Here is a 19,383-nt window from a genome sequence, read left to right on the forward strand (position 1 = left end):
CGACAACGCGCCCGATCAAGACTCGAAGCTAAGTACCTTATTTATTCTTTTTCTTAAAGTCTATTTGGTTTCCTTTAAATCTAGGGTTGGCCCTGCCTTCATTCTTCTGCCTTTGCCTTTTCAGGGTTAACCCCGAGGCTTCCCGCTAACCATATCAGATCAAATCAAACTAAGTACTTTTGTTTATTTTATTTTAAATACATTATATCCTTATTTTTAGGGTTAACTGTGTTCGCCTTCGAACCGATAAATGCACTCACCCTATTTTGTTTGCCTTTTCCAGGGTTCGTCAAATTGCCAAAGCCGCGAGTTTGGTAACCCTAAACCCTAACCTTTTATTTTTTCTGTTTAATTATTACTTGTGTCAAACCCTATTAAGGGATCCGCTGGTTACAATTTCCCTCCCCCATATCTGTTTGATTATATTATTTAAATGCGTGGTTAGTAAAATAGGGAGTGACAACCATTAAATTGAATTAGCCTCACTAATTTACAAGATAATATAATTGAATATAATCACGTGATTGGTGCACACACGCACGCTTTTGGGTAACCCTCTCTGTTTCCTTGTTGCCTGTTGCCTCGTTGCCTTGTTTTTTTTGCAGAATAGTCAGTCCCTCGAATATGAGGATACCTCAGCCATGTTGCCTCGATAAAAGGTCATGAGACCCTAGAATGATGCTGCCTTCGATACACTAACATGACCTCGACCCTCAGAAGTTGCCCACGAATAAGGCTGAGGTATCTTCTGGTTGCCCACGAAAGGCTATTCTGATCTTCCCCCTTAGACTACCTGCCTCTCTATGGCATGGGTCAGTCTTTGGGCGAACGATAACTCGACGACCCTTCAACCTCCAAACGAAAGGCTTCCCTGCCCTCTTATGGCAAGGATAGATCCTTTCATTCTGAAAGGCTAAAAAGAGACATATCATCTAAGTTTAAGGTAATTGCCCCTAATTGCCTTGCAATGCTCAATTTTCATATTCTTTCTCGCAATTCTTCAAAAAACTGGCTACGCTCATTTACGAGCTAAAGTCCACTTTTTTTTTTTCATCTACTTTTTCTAAAGACAAACGAGCAAGCAAAGCAATTAAGAGCCCATGGAAAACCATGGATGCAAAGGGTGCCTTACACCTTCCCTTTGCATAAATTACCCCCCGAACTTAGATTTCTTTAAAAAGGTTTTTTTTTCTGTTTCTTTTTGCCTTTCCGAATTTGTTTGGATAAAATAAAAGTCGGTGGCGACTCATGCTTAACCGCGACATCTCGATTATAAAAAAGTCAGTTCACCGTATTACACACGCTGATATGTTGCTCCTGCATTCTTTAAACCAAAGGGCATTACTTTGTAACAAAAGGTTCCCCAGGGTGTTGTGAAGGTTGTTTTTTCCATGTCTTCGGGTGCCATCTTGATTTGATTGTACCCTGAGAATCCATCCATAAAGGAGAATACCTTGCATTGTGCAGTATTGTCAACCAGTACATCTATGTGAGGTAAAGGGAAATCATCTTTGGGGCTTGCCCGATTCAGATCTCTGTAGTCTACACACATTCTGACTTTCCCGTCTTTTTTAGGCACAGGCTCTATGTTAGCTATCCATGGAGGATAACTCACAACTTTTAGAAACCAGCATTGAATTGCTTCTCAACCTCGTCTTTGATTTTCTTGGACATATCGGGCCTACTTCTCTGCAGTTTCTGCTTAACTGGAGTGCTACCTTCTTTGATTGACAGGCGATGAACCACAATATCCGTGTCAAGGTCGGGCATATCTTCATAGGACCAGGCGAATATCTCAACGTAGTCTTGTAACATTTGAATCAGTCTTTGCTTGACACTGTCTTCTAGATCAGCCCCTATCTTGACTTCTTTCTTTTCTTCGTCACTGCCCAAGTTGAAAACTTCAATTGGTTCTTCATGCGAATGTATAGTCTTTTCCTCTTGTTCTAATAGCCTTGCAAGTTCCCTTGGTACTTCACAACCTTCCTCACTTTCGTCCTTAGTTTGGTAGATCGGATTTTCAAAGTCATGACTGGCAATAGCAGAATCGTTATCAACAGGATCCAGAGTCAATGTGAATCTGCATTTATTATGTGGGTGTGTGTAAGAACACATAGCTATTTGAAAATGAATGAAAGCAAAGAAAGAAAAAGGATCACAAAATTTTGAATATGCAAACGTCCCATGATTTTATTGAATGAACATGATCATGATATGACAAACCCTTATAAAAAGGAACAGTGTGCTTCGGGCAAGGCACACGGCTTTCAAGTTCATGGTTCGATAGTACAGGAACCATTTTTATCTTTGAACATATAAACAACGAAAACAGGAAATTGCATTTACTCCTGATCAAAGGAGATCACATCCTCGGCTTCCCAGTTGTTCAATCCATTGTTGTGAGCAGGGAGTATCCAGTTGTTCCAGTTGCAGTTATCTTCTTCGTCTTCCACAGCATTGATTTCTTTGGTGGAGAAATGAGCTGTTGATCCTTCGGGATAGGCAAGATACTCTGCTGGATACGAGAGCCCAGGCTGAGATACCTCTGTTGGCTGAGCGAGATACCCAATAAGATCGTCCCATCCAGTTGGAATGATGTCTTTGAGGGAGACTTGTGCATTCTGGGGAGCAGTGTTTTGTGTCAGGAAATCATTCTCGTTATTTGGTGTTTCCCAGACTTCTTCAGGAGCGACAGGGCTTGTGATTGTCATATTATCTTCGAAATGGTTGTCCCATCCAGTTGGGGTGATGTCTTCAATAGCGATCTGCGAGCTCAGGGGAGCAGAATATTTCACCATATAGTCATACTTGCCACTTGGTTCTCCTAGTGTATCCCAAACTTCTTTTGGACTAGGTGGGCTTTGGTATTGCTCAGTAATGGAACTTGTGAAACTTTTGCAATCTTCAAACTGATCACCCCATCCAGTTGGGACGATGTCTTCAATGGCAATAAAAGAACTATGAGGTGCAGTGTACTTTACTAGAAAATCATACCCACCGCTTGGTTCTCCCAAAGTATCCCAAACTTCCATGGAAACAGGAGGAACTTCATTTGGATATTGCTTGAATAATATGATTCAAAAACACCCCATCATCTTCAATTGCATTCACTCCTTGGCTGATGAAATGTGACATTAATCCTCCAGAACGAGGACTTTGATCGTTCTTTTGAATTCCATTAGCATAGCCCAGACCTAGCTTATCGAACTTGTAAGGTACATCGAGGAGCTGTCCCCATACTGTGCAACCACCTTCTTCGATCACAGCTTTGGCGTCTTTGAGAGAAGCCATAGTTGGAGTTATTTTTGTAGCAGGAGTAGTAGAAATATGTTTGGCAGTAGAGACATCTGGAGGGACCACCTCAAAAGATTGGCAGGGAGTTTCGATGAATTCTCCATCCATCTCAACATACTTGGAGTTGCTCAGGTGGCTAACCACATACTCTTCTTCGCCATAAACTGTGACGACCTTACCTTTTACCGGATACTTTAACTTCTGATGCAGGGTAGAAGTTACAGCATTTGCCCCATGTATCCATGGGCGTCCTAGTAAACAGGAGTATGCTGGGTGAATTTCCATTATGTAAAAGGTAGAATCAAAGATCTGAGAGCCCACTCTGATTGGGAGCTTCACTTTTCCGTACACTGTTCTTGTTGACCCGTCGAAGGCTCTTACCACAACATCGCTTGGTTGTAACACAACTCCTTCGAAGTCAAGTTTTTCCAGTACTGCTTTTGGTAACACGTTCAAAGAGGAACCGTAGTCTACCAGCACATGAGACAGAGTAGTGCCGTTACATTCCATAGAGATGTGCAGGGTTTTATTGTGATTTTTCCCAGCAGGGGTTAAATCAGCATCAGAGAAACCGAGACCGTTATTGATTGTTAGACTGGCAACACAATTTTCGAATTGATCGACTGAAATCTCCTGTGGTACATGTGCAGCTTTCAGGAACTTCATCAGGGCCTTGGCATGAGCCTCTGAATATTTTAGCAAAGACAACATTGAAATCTTTGAAGCAGTGTGCCCCAGTTGTTCGACAATATTGTAATCACTTTTGCAGATGATTTTCAATATTTCCTCCATTTCTTGCTTAGACGGATCTTCAACAGTGACTTCCACCGGTACTTGAACTGGATCAACTAGTGGCTCCTTGCCTCGAGCGTTGATATCTTGATTAGGAACTGGGATTTGGACTGGATTAGTAGCAACATTTGGAGAAATATCTGGTGAAAAGATCCTTCCACTTCTCGTAATCTTACTAGTACCCACAATATTATCAACAGTTGGAGTAGTAAAATTCATGGCCTCTTCAGTCAAAGTGTCTTGCTTAACTCCATGGACATAAACATTAGTGTCATAACTCCACGAGACAGCTTTGTCTGAGGAGTATGTAAATGGAGTCGGACTGGTGATGATTACAGATGCCACTTTGGGTGCAGCAGAAATTTTGAAAGGGGTTTTGGTAGGGATTTTCAATGGTATGTTAGACACCACTGAGACGTCCTCTATTCTCATCCCATTTGAAAAAACTTCGCATAAATCGTCCATAGAAGGGAGCCTTTCAAACATAATGATATGGCGATCCATCCACTTTTGAATTCCTATTTTCAGATTCTCACAACCATTGGGTAGGTGTGCACAATAAAAGCAATCAGGGTCACAATCTGGAAAGTAACCAGCTCGGATTAGCTTTCTTTTGACTTCAAGGAGCGGAGTTGACAATTCTCTCACATCATAGATGTAAACAGTGTCTATGATAGCATTAATGGTCTTGTCGTGCTTTGGCATGGGTGCAGTGATGACATTTGGAGTCTCTGAAGGATGGAATTCAATTTCCCCAGCATCTATCATGTCTTGTATTTTATTTTTCAGGGCTCAACAGTGATCTGCGTCATTTCTTGGACAGTTAGAATGGTATGCACATGTTGCATCGGGGCGATAACTCGGAGAGGAAGTGTTGACATTCTTTGGAGGGTCTTTCAATGTGATCAGATTTGCTTTTAACAAGTGCTGCAATGCTTGAGAGATTGGCATATTGATTCTGGTGAAATTTCTTCTTGGTGCATCTGGTCGACGCGTATACTTCGGCGGTTGATCTTTTTGAGGTGCAGATGCGGAGATCAGAACAGCCCCTACAGACTGGTGATGCTCATTTTTGCGACTTTTCTGACTGTTCATTATATTGACTTCATTTCTCCCACTGATGGGCCTTTTTGTAGTACCAGAGGAGGAGCCTATTTGAATTTTTCCACTTTGAATACCGCTTTCGACACGCTCTCCTGTTAATATCAAGTCAGTGAAACCTGATGATGAGCTTCCCAGCAAATGACTGTAGAAAGGGCCCGTTAAAGTGCCCATGAACATGTCGACCAGCTCGCGATCAGATAAGGGTGGTTGAACCCCTCCAGCCAAATCTCTCCACTTTTGTGCATACCCTTTGAAACTTTCTTTTGGTGCCATAGACATGCCCCGTAGTTGAGTACGGGTTGGTGCAAGGTCAGCGTTGTATTGATATTGTTTATAGAAAGCAGCGGCCAAATCTTCCCAGGTGTGAACTTTTGTACTTTCTAGTTGGTAATACCACTCGAGTTGTGTACCCGACAGACTTTCCTAGAAGAAATGAATCCATAATTTGTTATCAACTGTATGAGGTAATATCTTCCTTACATAGGACCTCAGATGTAGTTTTGGGCAAGAAACTCCATCATACTTTGCAAAGACGGGAACTTTGAACTTTGGAGGAATAACAATATCTGAGACGAGTCCAAGATCATTGAAGTCTAAACCAGGTATTTTTTGTATCTCCATAGCTTTCATGCGTTCTTCCAACAGCTGGTATTTGTCATCACCCTGCTCGTCTTCGGAATGATAATCTTCTTCGTTAGAAGAGAGGGAGGGTTTGGCAGAACCCTGGTTGCTGTGATTGTCCTCTCGATCACCTTCACCGACTATTTCAGGGATCGGCGCCTTTTTGGACCTTTTGACTTGGATTTTGACCTTCCTTGCAAGGTGACTTAAGCCTGCAGATCCTTTGGGCTTCTTTTTCTTCTTGATTATCAGGGCTTTCAGTTCTTGTTGCCCCTTTGCTAGCTCCAGAATTGCTACCTGAACTTGGGCGTTTTGTGCTTCGAGATTCTTGACACTTGTTTCAGAATCCATCTCTTCTAACTGAAATAAACAGCGAGGAGATGAGAAACCCATCATGTGAACATGTTATGCAATGTTTATGAATGAAATGCATATGCAATGTTTTCAAGGATCTTAGAATTTAGATTTGTTAAAACAAAAGAGAAACAAACATTTATTAGTCAAACAATTTATTTCTTTTTTTTTCTTTTTTCTTTTTCTTTTTCTTTTCTTTGCCTCTTTCGGGCTTACAAGATAAAGCAGAAAATAAAGAAAATAAAGGATTCCTCAAGCCTCCCATGGACGCTTTCTCTTTCCACCCAGGAACGTGTTGATCTGCTGTTCTTCATGGAGTTGTCTGGTGAGCTCCAACACTTTCCTTTCATAGTCTTGACAGTGTGCTTTGAAGGTGTCCCTTTCTCCTCTTAGTTGAACCCAAGATTTCTGCAGCTTTTCCAGGTCAGTTGGCATGTCCGGATGTAGAATAACTCGAGGTTCGTCCCCTTCGACTTCTGGCTCAATAGTCACAGGTAGAATAGCGGGATATGGCATGATGAACTTCTGAGCACGAGCACACACCCATCTGAGGTAAGGCTCCATGGGAATAGAATTCCATTGTCCTAAAGTCTTGCTTTCTACTTTGTAGACACTGCCCCACGCATGTATAAACCTTCGTCGATGTCTTTGGGAATCATCTTTGTAATCGAACACAATGCCACGGATAATCATGTCGTGAGGACCGTTTCTTCGTGCATATCCAAATTGGCGCAAAGCTAAAGAGGGGTTGTAAGTGATGCCTCCCCTGATGCCAAGGAGTGGCACATTAGGGTACTCTCCACAATGGTCAATGATAGTGATGTCTCTTTGAAAGAAGTTGTTCCATCGGATATCTGAATGAGACAAAGACATAACCCTGCGAGACCATTGCATTCTTTGTTCATTTCTCAACACTGATCGGGGAAGGTGTAATGTAAACCATCTAGCCAGTAGTGGTACACAGCATATAAGAGTTCCTCGTTTCTTCATGGTACAAGTGTGTAGGGAATGTAGAATATCTCCCAGCAAGGTAGGTACCAGGTTGCGGGTTAAGAAAATGTTGATAATGTGTACACTTATGAACTGGTCGGGATTAGGGAATAAAACCAGCCCATAGATCAAAAGAGCCACAACTTCCTCAAAAGCTAGGCAACTTCTGTTTTTCAGTAGTAATCGAGCCTTTTCCATTAAGAACTTAGCAAGCAAACCCTTGACTCTACTCTTTGTTTCCCAATTGGACTCGATTTCTGACTTCCGCAAATGTAAGGCAGCAGCAATGATTTCAGGTTTTGGAATCTTTTCTAAACCAGTGAAAGGAAATTGATCTCGAACAGGTAATCCAATCAGTTCAGAGAACTCTTCCAAAGTGGGTACCAACTGGTAGTCAGGAAATGTAAAACAATGATGTTCAGGATCAAAGAATTGGAACAGGACCTGTATCATGTCTTCTTCAAATTTTGAGGTAACCAAATGGAGTAGGTGACCGTGCTTTTCGGTGAATTGAGCATTTCTGGGAAATTCTGATATTAAATCCTTTAATTCAGATGGTACTGTCAAGATGTTGATTCGGATATAATCTCTGGTAGCGGGAGCCATTTCCTGCAACAACAGAACAAAAGTAAATTCTTCGATCCTTGAAATGATTAGTGAGAAAATGATATGTTTATGATGCTTATGATGTCATGATGTCAAACATGTGACAAACACAAACAAATCAAACAATAGCCTTAGGTTTAAAGGCTTGCATGAGGTTGATAGGTGATACCCTCCCCACTGAAGTTGAGTTGGTTAAAACATGTCCTAAAATAGTATTCGGGTTCTATGATCCTTGGAGACAACATCTCAATACGGCGCTCGGACGGCCGATCAAAATATTCCTCGAGGATAACTAACTTCGATCAATTTCAAAGCCAGTCACTTAATAGGCCACAAGTCAAGTTCAACTAAAGGTTCTAAGACAAATTAGTGTTTAATGACATTTCGGAAGCCTAACATACTCCTTGATCGTTTTCAAGGGATATCAGTATGAACCAAAGTGTCGCACTAACGGTGACTACCAAATTAACCGTATCGGTACATGCCGTACAGTTTCCTTGGTCTATTGTCACATACTTAAGGTATCTCGAGATTCGGGTTAGAATCTTTCACACAAGCAAATACCTAAACAAACCTTTGAAAAAATAGAACAATCAAGACAAGCAATTGAAAACATCCAAGTGATCTAAACTCTTAAGGTAACCCCTTTTGAAAACATTTTGTTTTTGAAATCCCCAACAGAGTCGCCAGTTCTGTCGCCCTAGGTTTTTTACTACCTCTCGTGTGAGAGATACGAACTGACTCTTCTTTTGTTTGTGAATTTTGAAAATCAGAGAGTCGCCACCGACTTTTATTTTATCCAATTAAGGAAAGGTTTATAAAAGAAACAGAAAAAGACCTTTAAGAGATTTTGGGTAAGGGGGTAGGTTATACAAAGGGAAGGTGTTAGCACCCTTTGTATCCATGGTTATCCATGGGCTCTTAATTGCTTAGCTCACTTGTTTGAATCATTTGTCTTGCCTTGAAATGCTTGTATGTGGTCTTAAAATTCATTTTGTAAATTGACTTTATAATGATCCTTGTGCGGATGTATACAAAGTGTCTTACCTTTCGAAAGATGTTTTGAAAAAAGAACGTTAACTTCGTAATGATCCTTGTTTGGATATATACCAAGTATTGTCTTTTTTGAAAGTTTTATTTTGAAAAACAATGATATATGAGACATTTGTTTGTTTTGATTTGAGCAAGCAATTAGGAGGTCTACCCTAAGTTTATAAGGTCTTTTCATATTTCCTTTAGAAAATTCTCCTTTTACCGGATGTAAACAAAGGTTCGATTTTGCATTTGAAACAGTAGAATTTGATCTTTTTGAAAAAGAGTAACAGAGGGATTACCCTAAGAGGTGCAAGTGTGATTGTGTTTTTTGATTCAGATATTTTTATCTTTGAAGTTAGTGATCTAACGCTTCGGTTTTTATCTTTGACATACACGCAATTTTATATGTACTGGAATTAAAATGCGGGAATGTAAAATGCGGAAAGTAAATCTACGCTATTACATCGATTGTGCGGGAAATGTAAACTACGCTATTTACATGAATTTGACAACCTATACACTTATCTAGGAATTTAAATTGCAATAAGATAAAAGAAATATTTTTGGTTTTTTGGATGGTTGATTTTAATTAGAATTAATGCATAATTAATTTAATTAAAATGCTATGCATTAGAAATAAAATTTAAACCTAAAAAATTAAGTCTAAAATATGTTCATATTGCTTGTTAATTAATTTTAAGATAAAAACTAATTTTTTTTGGATTTTTGAAGTTGTTTTGAAAATTATTAAGTTAAATTAACATATAATTATACAAATAATTATAACTTAAAGAGAAAAATATTCTAAATATGTACAAAATTAGTCTATAATATATAAACCTAATTTAATAAGAAGAACAAATTTTTTTGATTTTTTTGATAGGTTGAAATAATTAAAAAGAAAATATATAAATATATACTAATTAATTAAACAAAATATTTTAATTATTAAGAAAAATAAAATATTTTTATGTCAAAAATTAATAGATTATTTTATAAACCTAAAAATAATTTTTTTTTTTTGATTTTTTAAACCATTTTAAATTAATTTTATAAGGAAAACTAAAGAAAAAATGAAAAATATAAAATAAATGATCAAGTGTGCTTGATCTATGAGGGAGTATGATGTTCATGCATGATCTGGTGCGTTGGATGTGTTTTTAGTGGAGATCTATGCCTCAGATTGGTAGAACATGGTGCACGTGGATAGAGAGATAACATGTGATCATTCAGAATTTGAAAATCCAACGTGGGACCCATGCAGGCTGACTGGCGAATGAGGAAGAAGGAAACTGCCACGCGTGCTGGTCAAAGTTTCCACTTTACTATTCATCATCTTCTTCCTTGGTACCTGCAGATTTTCCTGCAAACTTACCTGCGGATTTTCCTGCAGATTTTTCTTGAGATTTCCATGCTTTTAAAAACCTACAAAAACGGCCATGAACAAAAACAAGGGGCACCCAGGTCGACTTAAAATGACTTCCTGAACACGATGGTGGCGTTAGTTTTGGCTAAATACGCATGGAACATGGTATTCGAATGTTCACATACTTGAAAACTCAATAATGGTACATGAGGATTCTTACGTGGAAACTTGCATGTAAGTGTTCAAACCTTTCCTAAATCATCTTGGCGACTTGTTAGAAGTGTTAGTTTGCATTAAAGCATGTTTAATTATGAGTCACGAAAGTTAGAAAAAATGCATGAATATGTAACTTTCAAAGCATGAGTTTTATGAACATGTAACCATGAGTAATGATCCCAACTTACTCTATTAAGTCCCAGGAGATGATTAGAATGATTATATTGTATTGATAATGGTTGGAATATAGAAAATGAAAATTACAAAGCTTTGATATTTTTTGAGAATTCTTGTGAACTTTTTGGCTATGCTCTTGCTATATTTCGTGTCCCCCTTATTGTTGAAGTGTCTTGAGCTATTTATGAGCAAGGAAGTGCTGCAAATTGAAGCTAAGAAGCATTCATTGCTTTGTTGAATTTTTGACTTTTTTAATAATATATAGCTTTGAATTCAAGCAACCATGGCTTGATTTTCTTCACTCTCTTGCCCTAGGCCTGCTGTACCATCTCTTTGGGTCAGAGTTGAATCAATTTTGAGGGCTCTTGCTTAATATCAAAGCAACATAACATTATCTTACACCATTTCTTTTTCAATTTAATTTTAAATGTAATAAAATTAAACCAAAAAAGAAATAAAATGTTATGGGCCTTAGGTTGGTCGTGGGAGGCCCTTAACATTATTGGGAACATGTTTGGATCATGTAAACTTGGCCCCTTTTGGAAGAAAAACATTTTTGATCAATGTTGATTTCATGCATTTTCCCAAAAAATAGCCAACTTCAACAAGGTATAAATCCCTCAATTTTTATCATATGAAGGAGTTCTTGTACTTTTTAGAAACCTCAAGATGCCCTCTACAAGCCACTCTGGAAACTTTTTTTCATTTGGAGAAGTTATCTTGATGTTATGGGCCTTGACAAAAAACTACTTTTTGTTGACTTTGAAAATGACCTGTAATGTCTAAGCTCATATTTTTCAAATGGTGAATCCAATGACCATGGGACCAATTGCATTTGAAAGATAATTGAATTTCCTTCAAAACAAGCTTTGGTTGGAATTTTTTGAATGAACGATGAGAGAGTTATGGCCGGTCAAAGTTCAGTTGACTTTTTAGGAGAAAACCCTAATTTTGAAACTTAGGGTTTTGTTGATTTTTGATCTTTCCTTGATGAATTATGATCAACCAATGATCAAATGATGAATCTTTTGACAAAATATGGATGTTGACCAAAAATTTCATTTTTGACTGTCTGTTGACTTTTCGGTCAAACTGGTCGTCTGTTGACTGTTTGAGCTGCTGACTGTGCGTCTGAGAGAATTGAAGTTTGAATATTTGTATGGTGGTACTTTGAGATATATGGAGGTCCATGAAATCCATTTGTGGTCTCAAAAAACTTGTTCTCCTGAAAAAAAAAACAAAAACCCTAGTTAGGGACTGTTCGTGTAGGAGACAGTTAAGCGTGCCTGATTTTTGTGCAGTGCTGAGTCTCTGCTAATCATGTGATATTCAAAAGACTTCTAGAACAAAAATCTTGGAATTTTGAAATGCAAAAGATTGATGGTACAAAACACGGAGAATTGCACTGTCAGCGGGTTTGACTGTCAACTGACTGTTCAGGCATTAATGTAGCAGTTAAAGTGAAAATTCAACAGTTAAAGTTTTTTTTTTTGTTTTTTTTTTGTTGTGTTAATGGTGAAAATTTATTTACATGAGTTGTTAGAAAAACACAGACATGATAAATAAATAAAATATACTGTATGCGAACAAAACTACCGATAATAACCCTGAAAAATATTTAATGCATAGAAAAATAAACATTTAACTGGCAGAAAACACACAAAATATTATCTGGATAATTAAACTACAGTACGACAAATAATACGACATTTAATACTGATAGTACAAATATTACATAATATAATGAACAGTACGACAAATAAACGGTACATTATTTGAAAACAAAAGATACGACAAACTTTAAGAATGACGATTAATAACCCATGCTATAAATAATAACATATAGATGATTGGGAGTGTAAACAACCCAGGTCCGCATTTTTCAGGACTGTGCAGACAGAAAAAGGACATGATCACCACCACGACGGTGATGACCATAAGAAAACACGTATCCATCCACTTCGCCATTTTTGCCGGGGAAGAAGAGAAAATAAATATGAGGTAGAAATTTGAGAGATGAGTTGAACTTTGATGTGAGAATTTATGAAAAAAATGAGAGGTATTTATAGAGTGAAAAGAAGGATAGAGACGTTGGTGAATGAAGTGATTTCGTACAAAAAAGGAAAATTTGAGGGGTAGTAGGATTTGAAAGAAAGTGTATGGTAGGGTTTGAAAAAGAGAGATGTGTAGAATAAAGTTAGGATTTGATTTTGAAAGAAAGAGATTTGAAAAGAAAGGAAAAGATTTTGAAAATAATAGAATATAGTACAAAAATTAGTGGGAAACAAAAACTAATAATAATTTACTCGTTACCAGTACAGTCTGAATCCCCGGACTTTGCGCCTGCAAAAATTTAATTATGTACCAATTGCGTCAGTACTATTTATCTGCAAATAAATCTCAAATAAACAGCGTGTGTGAAGTGATAAACAGTACTTGGCGTTTGTGTAAGAATAAATTCAACAGCGAGCCAAAATACTGTATAATAAAAATTCTAAAAACCGAGTATTCATAAAATCAGGATATTTATGAAATAAAATCCAAGATTATATGAAACTCCCAATTTTTAGACAGAAGTCTGTTGCCTTCTTTCTGAAAATAGATGCAGGCAAATTTTGGGGTATAACACACATCAATAAGCAATCAACAAAAAATAAGCTCAAAAATCCCTAAATTAACATAAAACCCTAATCAAATTCAACCTGAGCTCCGCGAAGAACTGCGAAATTAAACTACATTAGTTACAAATTCAACTGAGAATATGATATGAATTAGGGTTAGAATTGAAACGCAACCATGGCACGCGGAGATGAACTAATGGGGTCAGAGTAGATGGTGGATCGAAATCAGAGAGAGATGGTGGATCGAAATTTTTCAGTAATTCCTAACATAAACTATTAACAACTTGCCTCTAAAAAACTATAAAACAATTAACACTCAACCATTAGCCATGATAAATTTATCTCCACTTAAGCTAAATAACTTCAAACCAAACCCAATATGAACATTAAAAAACAATAACATGTAACAATATTTTCTTTTATCTCTCCTTTTTACAGAAAATTCTCATCAACACGACTCTTCATCACAGATCGTAGCAAATATCATCATCACCGTAACAAGTTCGTTCAACACATCAACACGGAATCAACGGAACTTGCTAACGCCTTCACCTTCAACCGGACGACCATCAACATATTAATCCATATCATCAATTTTCCAAATCTGCAGATTTGAATTAATTAACAACATCTTCAAATAACAAAATTAAATCGCACATCACTGACTCTGACGCGATCTCGAATTTTCAACATCTACAGCAAAAAAAATGGTTACATAACACTTCAACAACATTAATTTCCGAGTCACGTTTAGCTACATACCTTCTTCAACAACTCACAACAACTTGCGAATTTGGAATCATACTCGGCAGCAAATGGAATCAGCAACTTTGCAACAAACGACAAAACAGCAACATCGATCCATAATACAACGTTCAGCTCAGCACCAGAACACGACATTCCATCATCTGTGATTATTCCTAACTACAAGCTTCCAAAGCTCTTTTCCATCATTGATGTCTGCTATTTTTTCAACAGGCTTAGCCATGATCATGCAATTTCACAGAGCCCTGAATTATAACCGCAAAAGTTACAAATGATGTTTAAAAATGAAAGCGATAATGGTGAGGAAACTATAAAGATGAAGAATGAAAGTGATTCATAAATATGAAAGGAATTATTTGAAAGTCATTATTATTGTAGCGGTTTAGAACGTGGATGGGCATACAGATGAAACAATCTATAACTGCAACATGAGAAGAGGTTTAACATTAGAAATTTTGCAACTGGCGTAGCACACAAATATGGAAACATATATTAGGGAATGACGTGGAAAATTGAGAAAAGACTTGCTGATGTGGCAGCATATATGATAGAAAAAAGCTTTAGTTTTCTTATATGATAGATGTTTTAATAACAACTTTTTAGAAATGAAAATTTAATGGTGTTCAACTCTTAAAATGTCCGGCCAAAATCAATGATACTTAATATTAGCAAAATAAGAATTTTACAAAATATAAAGAAATGCAGTTACTGAAAACACCAACATGGTGTTCATCCCACACTGTATAACTTTAAATCTTTGTACTTTGTAGTATATTAGGGAACCATGCCCAGCTGATAGAGACGACACATATGCTAACTGGGGCTATCAGTGTTAACCATGCAAGCCTGCACAATTTTCTCTCTTCGTCAACTTAACGAAAAGGTTTCGATATTTAAATGCATGCGAGATGGTATCACTATAATATTGAGTGTAACATCATCTACATGTGAAGCAAATATTGTAGACAACTCCATGTAGCGTATGAACCATTGAGACTCAAATTACATAAAAATGGGTTCCTATTTGTAGATGATAAGCAAGCTCTTGAATATCAAGGGCTTCAATTTTCAAAGAACGCTTCGGATTTGGATCACTTTCTCCATATCCGGCTCGATCATATCGTAGAAGATAAATACCTAATTCATTTATTAATTCCTATGAGAATGAATCATGTCATATTCAGAATATTTGAACCATATAAAGATTTTGTTTCTATAGTATGATGATAATTAGATCTAAAATCATATAAAAGATTATACAAAAATAAAGGGCAAACAGGGCAGTGTGATTAATTTCCAAGTGTCTACCATCTCTGAGTCTAATTCTTTATGAAACCATAGATAAATGATCTATTGAATCACCACTACTGGGAGAAAGTTGTTTAGTTCTTGCAAAACATTGTTTCAATCTATTTGCGTTAAGTAGCAAGATCACAAATTCCACCTAAGAAGCAAGATTGTGTGTGTTAAGTAGCTTTGCAAGAGTAAAGTCACCTGCAGGATCTTCAAAAAGCTATGTTCATTTTAATCCTTCTTTCTACAAATCAAACCACAAAACTTGAAATGTATAACTGAGATTTTTCTGTCAAAGTAGAGATAAGATATTAGCATAAAAAGTAGAAAATAATCCATTTAGTTGGCAAGACTTTTGAACACATCAAGACCGACCTCATTAGGATCAGTTTCCTGCACTCAATCTGAATACCATCAAGCTCTCTCTTGAATATATCTTTGGATCTTGCATAAATCATCTTGCTTCTAGCTCTTACTGTGTCAGGAGATATTAAAAAAAAACTAACATGTTTAGATAATAATCAATACCAAAGCACAACAGTAACATGAAGAACTGATAACATGAATTTATATCATATATTTAGCTTAAATTCCATAAATATTATTAGCATTTTCATTTAATTATATTGTTTTATTATGGTATTATGCAGGTATTTCCATTTGTTTCAGGAAATGATTCTGTGCGAGCATATTTGTGAAAAGAAGAAGGAATAGAGCAAAATCGATCCATATTTATATCGAGAGAAGAAAGGAGAGGTGCTAAAGCTAATAGAAGGTGCAAAAACAGAAGACCCAAAAGTAGAATGGTAGAAGCCCAGCCCACGAAGGAGCTGAAGCAACTACCTCAGCACATGGAGATGCCCATTTCCAAGGGCCCAAGCCACGTCACAAGGTGGAGACGTCCGTCTCCAACCTCCCTTGAAAATTTCCACTTGAGACGCACGTCTCAAGGTGTTTTCACCAAGTGATGCTAAGAAAAAGGAGACGCACGTCCTCAGCGTTGAGTCAATAGGTTACTACTTTTACGGAGGAAAAGGGCATCGTGGGAGAAAGAGAACTGTCACTATTCACCTATAAAAGGAGACCGATAATTCATTATTAAGGGTCCAAATTTCTACAATGAAACTCTGCCAATTTTATTTTCTGAACGCAATATTTTCTTTGCAATTTATTTCACCGTTATTCTTTTCTCACAGCAATTTCTACAACGGAAATTATTGTGAACTTTCAATAAATCTAACCTTACGTTAGATTTAGTTTTTTTTATTCCTTGCTTTAATATTTTTATGCCGAATAATTTTCTGAAGAACGATCCAACCGATCTGTGGTGGAAGTTCAAGTACTCAAGATTTGAAGTTTAATTAATTCAGATTTCATTATTCAGGTTTCTATTTACTGTTTTAATTATTATTGCATGATATATTGTATGCCCACTAATATGCCTATTATTATGAACCGAACCAATTTATGCATGTTTAACCGTATCAATATGTCTGGCTAATTTAATTTAGATATCGGTATGTAAAGTACTTTAACCGAAGGGATCCAAAATAAGTTGGCTTAAATATGTTTTATTAAGAATCACCCGTTTCTGGTTTTGTGTCTAATTTAATTTGCTAAAGTTCTAAAATCAACAGAGCGAGAGTTTGAGATTTTAGAACTGATAAAGGTTAAGATCAACAGAGCGAGAGTTTGAGATCCTTAACTAGATAGTAGACATAAAACATTAGTTTTAAGGACGGCGAGAGCGTATTAAAACTAATTGGAATTTATTTATTTTCAGAAAGTGTTTTTAAACCCGATGCGGGACAGCTAGAGCGTACGTTAGGGAATACTAGCATGATCCGAGTCAACAGAGCGAGAGTTTGAGACTAGGAGATTTAAGTAGATAACCTCTTCATGAAATGCGCATTTTATCAACTGTGATGTTTTCAAAAAGCTTTTCTAAATCTAATGGGATGGCGAGAGCGTACATTATGAGTTAGGATCGTAGTCTAAATCGACAGAGCGAGAGTTTGACAGGAGAACTTTTAAATGACATAGTTAATAGAGATTTTTAATTAAATAAGAACCATAGCCAATGGAACTTCGGATCACCTTAGTTAGACGAACTACATACTGATATCCGCTTATTATTATATTACCTAGATTTAAGATTTTATTTTCCCCATTTATAAACAACCCAAATATCATTAGCCTTAGCTTTACATAGTAACTTTAGATAACTGTAGATCGATTTATAGTCCCTGTGGATTCGATATCTTTTAAAACTACACGACACGGCTGTGAACTTGCAGTTATCCCGACTAATAGACACGTAAAGTCGCGACCAAGTTTTTGGCGCCGTTGCCGGGGACTATTTAAGTCAATATCGTAACTCACTGTTACACCGTAGAGATTAGGGCAATGCTGTTCCTTTTCTTTAAGCGATTGTATGCCAAATACTCGTTTACAAGGAGGGGAATTAATACAACAAATTAACGAAATCAAATGTTTTATTAACATAAGACGTCGAATTCATCATCTTCCCGAAGTAGAACCAATTCCAGTTTCTCAGGAATTGATCCTTGCTGATCAACCAACCCTGAAGTTAGAGATGGCTGCTCTTCGTCCTCTTAGAGACTATGCCGCTCCTTCACGAGCTGAACCGCACTCAAGTATCACACCACCTGCGATTGAGGCAAACAATTTCGAACTGAAACCTTCGCTGGTGCAAGCTGTCCAACAGAATCAATTCTCTGGAAGCCCTGCAGACGATCCTAATATCCATTTATCCGTGTTCGTACAATACGCCGACACTGTCAAAGCTAACAATGTCAGTCACGAAGCTATTCAATTACATATTTTTCCTTCTCCTTGAGAGATAGAGCTAGAGCATGGCTTCAATCCTTACCCTCTAACTCCATAACAACCTGAGATGAATTGAAGAGATTTTTCTTAGCGAGATATTTCCCGCCTAGCAAAACTGCTATGCTAAGAGGTCAAATCAACAAATTTACCCAAAAAGACAACGAATCACTCTTTGAAGCTTGGGAGCGATATAAAGACATGCTAAGACTATGTCCTCCTCATGGACTTGAACCATGGCTGATCATCCATACTTTTTATGGTGGTCTACTTTATAACACTAAAATGACCATAGATGCCGCTTCTGGCGGAGCTCTGATGGACAAACCTCATTATGAAGTGTATGGCACCTCATAGAAAACATGGCACAAAACCATTACCAATGGGGAGGAGAACGATCCGCTGTAGAGAAATCCCAAACCAAAGGAGGAATCTACAAAGTAAGTGGTATATACCGCGTTAACGCCAAAGTAGACGCTTTAACTCAAAAGATTGAGAACTTAACCATCAATCCTGCAGCCACCGCGGCTACTGTAACTCCTAACTGCGAAATATATGGATTAGCTAGACATGTCGTTGCTGAATGTCAACTTCTAACAGGTATTCCACGTGATCAAGTAAACTACGCTCTGGGAAACCCTTACCCAAACAAGTACAACCCTGGATGGAAGAATCATCCAAACTTTTCATATAAGAATAACAATGCGTTGTACGCACCTGGACAAGCACCTGCTGTCCCACCTGGTTATCAAAAGGCACCCGTAGCTGCTCCAAATGCTCCTAGGAAGTTGAATCTAGAAATCATGATGGAAAACTTTATAGCTTACCAACAACAAATTAACAAGGACTTCCTGAATCAAAACATTCACAATACTGAGCAACTAAAACAACTAGCAAACAAAGTAGACGCTTTAGCTACACATAACAAAATGCTAGAAACACAAATTTCCCAAGTAGCTCAACAACAAGCACCTACTGCTGTCCCTGCTGGCACATTTCATGCTCAACCACAGCCTAATCCTAAAGGACATGCTAATGCAATTACACTGTAAAGTGGAACAAACTACGATGGACCTATCGATCCTAGAACTCAAAACGCACCCATGTCACAACAAGAGCCAAAGGAAACTAAAAAGACATCAACAGATGACCAACCCGTTAAGATAAATGAAAACAACACCGAAGTTGTGTCTGAAAAAGAGAAACCATATATACCACCACCACCACCATATAAGCCACCTATTCCTTACCCTCAGAGGTTAGCTAAATCTAAAACTGAAGCGCAATTTAAAAAGTTTGTAG

The 19,383-nt window shown here is 37.4% G+C and overlaps 1 non-coding gene across 1 annotated transcript; it reads right to left on the reverse strand.

The window, feature by feature from the left end:
• Nucleotides 1-18,204: 18,204 nt before the first annotated feature.
• On the reverse strand, nt 18,205-18,311 carry LOC131600862 (small nucleolar RNA R71). Its single transcript, XR_009283466.1, has one exon. It is a non-coding gene; the product is annotated as a small nucleolar RNA R71 (small nucleolar RNA).
• Nucleotides 18,312-19,383: the final 1,072 nt, after the last annotated feature.

The sequence above is a fragment of the Vicia villosa genome, linkage group LG4 (assembly GCF_029867415.1).
Source record: "Vicia villosa cultivar HV-30 ecotype Madison, WI linkage group LG4, Vvil1.0, whole genome shotgun sequence".
Classification (NCBI taxonomy): Eukaryota; Viridiplantae; Streptophyta; class Magnoliopsida; order Fabales; family Fabaceae; genus Vicia; species Vicia villosa.